This window comes from Apis dorsata, unplaced genomic scaffold, assembly GCF_000469605.1.
Source record: "Apis dorsata unplaced genomic scaffold, Apis dorsata 1.3 scaffold_264, whole genome shotgun sequence".
Classification (NCBI taxonomy): Eukaryota; Metazoa; Arthropoda; class Insecta; order Hymenoptera; family Apidae; genus Apis; species Apis dorsata.
Genome location: NW_006263542.1, coordinates 178,077 through 182,272, shown reverse-complemented (window position 1 = coordinate 182,272; position 4,196 = coordinate 178,077).

Genomic DNA, 4,196 nt, shown 5'->3' with positions numbered 1-4,196 from the left:
GGAAACAGATTCGCAGAGAGGTTAACGCAGATTATATCGATTCTCTGGAAATGTATTTTCTCGTACGAAATAAGCGGGGAATCGGGGCTGGAGGCATCGAGGCAAACACGTTCGAAATAAAGTTAAGAGCTAAGAGGTGGATTAAGAACGGAATCTGTTTTAGAGCGCGATAAAAGTGGTGCCAATATTCTTACAATTTTCAAATGCGTTCGCGCGATTGAACGTGGCTTTTTCTAAATTGAGAATTTCCCTCCTCCTTTCTCCATTCTTTCGTTTCCCTCCTTCCTTTCCTCCTCTCCGATTCCTTTTCTTCGAAAAGATGAGATTTTTAAACGGGATACGCTCGTGGAAAGAAAATATCTGGAATGAAACGGCGCGCTTTTCTCTAGATTGCGATCATATGCCGTTCCTCGTCGCGATATAACGAAGTTGCATAATGAATAAAATATTCATAAATGCTTGTTTCAACGTGTTTTTAACCTCCTTTGTCGTACATTTTGGTACAAATTTTCCAACGGCAGAAGAAAGAACGCCGCGAAATTCTACCATTAACGATCGAATAAAGAAACCTCGCGCAACAACTTGTACCGTGCTCCTCCTCCTTTCTCTCTCTCTCTCTCTCTCTCTCTCTCTCTCTCTCTCTCTCTCTCTCTCTCTCTCTCTCTCTCTCTCTCTCTCTCTCTCTCTCTCTCGTGAAACGAGAACGAGACGAGCGAGTCGTCGACCTAACGTTCGAGCGCCGAAAGAAAAAGAGAGAAGAGAAATTTCTCCCCGCCGGGTAAAATCTCGTACCGATTATTATCCGTCGGTTGAAAACAAGCAAATTAAAACGCTAATTAAACGATTAATATAAACGGATAGATGTTGCCACCGTTGTCCGACACGGGTATCTATACGCGTGTAAAAGGCCCATACGGCGGGTATGGTTCCTTAATGAAGATGATCTCCGTGCGTTAACACGGCCCATTCATTTGTTCCCAGAAAAGAACAAGTCGGAATATCAACGATGACAACGAGGATTCACCGATGAAGTAGGAGAGGACAGAGGAGGGTCGCATTCCATTGGATCGAGATTTATTTGCCGAATAAATGTTGAGAAGGTATTTTTAATGGCCGACAATAGTGGCCCGATAGTGATCTCAGAAACGTATTGTCGTTGAACGTCGTATATAATCCCAGAGGCATCGACGCAACCAACAAAACGGATACACTCTCTCTTTCTTTCTCTCTCCCCCTCCTTCCGTCCCTTCCAGTCGTTTCTCTCTCATTTTCTCCCACGTAACTCTCCTTGTCTCTCTCTCTCCCTCTCTCTCTCTCTTATCGGCCACGAGAGAGAATCCTTTTCGTGCTCTCCTCGCACCATGATCTTTACTACTCTTCGCTCTTTCGACCCGCGCTTATTCACTTACCTTTCATCTCTCTTCGTTTCCCCGGATTCTCCCACAAGTTGTCTCTTCTTTCTCTTCCCTCCTCTTCACCAAAGCACATCCCTCGTTCCTTTTTGGTCCGCGAGGACTATCACCGCTCCGCTCGCTCACTTGCTTTGAAGTTGACTCTTTTGTGAATCGACATTATTATTGTAATTGAATACTTGTCTCCTAGAGGGATATCCTTTCGTCCCAGTGTGTGCGTCACAATGCCGCGGCTTAAATCACGGTATTAATGCCTTAACCGAGAGTCACCCTTTCCTCACTTTCGACTCCAGAAAATCGATCCTTCCGGCATCGATCTATCTTGATCGCTCGTTTCGAAATATTTTACACCGCTTATCGAGACCGAGTGTCTCTCGTTCGAACTCTTATCGAAGACGTTCCATCCTTGGACCCCCTTTATATTAGTCATTATATATATTTTCGATCGTGCTCGACCCTTCGCGCTCCTGACGTCTCTCCCGTTCACGAAATTTATCGTTTCGTTATCCAGATCGTCTTCTTACACGCGCCAACCATTTTTGCCCTTTTTCTTCCTCGCGAAATTAACAGTGAGAAATGTTTCTCCTCGTAGGTGTGGAAGGAAGTTGGGGCCCGTGTTCGCTCGCGATAGAGAGAGGTGAGGATAATAACGAGTCGTAATGGGACTGCGGGAAAGCCAACCAAGTAGAATACGTGCGGATTCATTTTCAATTTCCACGACATCTTCGCTTCCCTCGTTCCGTGTTCTGTGATACACAGTGTACACGGATTCCGTGTACGCGGATCAAGGTACTTAGGCCGACATTACACCGACTGCGTGCCAGGTTCCACGAGGCTCGCCGATTATTGATGAACCACCGACCCAAGCAGTACGCATATTCCCGCTCGAAGGATACAGTTATGATTGCTACAAGCAACGCGGGCCCGACCCGATTCACCGACGTGTACTACCTTGGAGCGTTATTAACGTGAGAAAATGCGGTTACACCGACTCTATATACGAATCTTCGTAATGGATATGATTTTCCACAGGAACCAAAGCGATTGGACAGGACCGTGCGTGTATATTTCGCGAATCCTGTTCCAATTATTCGTGTATTTCGAGGATGCAACGTGTTCCGGACTTTTCTCTTTTCCGTCGCTAATTTCAAACTCTCCCCTCTCTCCCGAAGAGAACACGGCAACGTGACCGATACGTTTTGAATTTTTCGCTTCGAGCGTGATCGCTGTGCTATTAACGAGAGAAAAAAGAAGATTATCAACATTATGGGGTGGAATTATGATTGGAAATGGCGGATCGGAAATCGTCTGCTGATTTGCGCGAGAGTCGTGGGATACTCGGTCGAGGATGGAATTCGATCCTCTCGGGTCGTGAGATTTATTTATGAAATGATAGAACGTTATCAAATTTACCATCGCGATATTTCAACTAACGGAGAATCCTTGTTTCGTGTCGAGAAGAATTGTTGAGAAAGAGAAAAAAACTCTAATATTGTGAGTGATATTATTTCTTCTTTCGAGAAGCGGGATATAATTTATTGGCGGTAAATGATTAATAAGAAAGGCGTTTCCAGGGAACGGAAACTTGGTTTCCAGATCGATATCTTCGCGATTTCAAACAATTTCGAGTCGTTTTCGATAATAACAACGTCCCTATGCGCAAAGTAACAATCTCCTGTTGTTTCGCTTACGAGGATTGGGCAAGATCGGGACCAGTCGCACACGATTTTAATCGGAGAACTCGGCCCGATTCTCGAAATGAGATTAGATAAGACGGATAAGAGATACCTGTTCCAGTAATATCCGAGCCGAGGGAGTTCTTTCTCCGCAATTGCGCCGTGAGTCACGTGTTAAAATTCAGCCGCGGCCCCGAAACCGCCCCCTCATAAAGGAAGCGTCAGTTCATAAATTGCCCCCCTGGTCCCCGTGTCCCTTCTTCTCTCACCCTTCCCGCCGACGGTGCAACGATCTCAATTTTGAGGGTGCCAGCAGGAAACTACCACCCTCGACAAAACTTACTGAATTCATTATGGAGCGAACAAAGGCTTCATGGAAAAGCCTTGGGCTACGTACTACGCTCTCCGCCACGGAGGAAGGAAGAGAGGGATTCCGTAAGGTAGCGGCGAGTCGATCGCCACGATCACGATCGGTCTTGGTATCGGTACTCTGCCATCTTGACCAAACGCTTCGTATCGATCGAAATTTTAAAACGGCCTATAACCGGAGTCTACTAGTTTAGTTTGAAAAAAATTTATTTCAGTATAGTAACGAGTAAGTAGAATCTTGGAGGGTAGAATTTCCTCTCGAACGTATTTAGAGGTTAGCCACACTTAAACCGCATCGAGCGAACGGTTACCGGTTCTTGCCTCCATTTGCATCCTTCACAAACGTATCAATAATGAACGTTGGAGCTTGTCGAGCTTGACGAGCAGACGGCGAACAATAGAATACGGAACACGGGATTGAAAGGTTTCCGATTGCAGCAATGCTCGAAACGGAATCTACGAGGGGATACGCGTAGTAATCGAAGCTATCTCGTTTCCAGATAGAGAGCGTCGGAGAACGAAATCAAAATATATACGTATATACCGATATACACCCGCGCTCGTCCCGTTTCCTTTTCGAGACGAGTCACAAGATAACGTTGGCCAAGGCTCCGCCCGTTGGAAAGGAACCAGGGGTCCACCAATGAAGATCTGAACCCACGGCGAGCACGCGACCAGTTAGGCTAAGGGCAAACGTAAAACTTACCGATCGGCAAGATAACTGGTGTTTAACACGCGA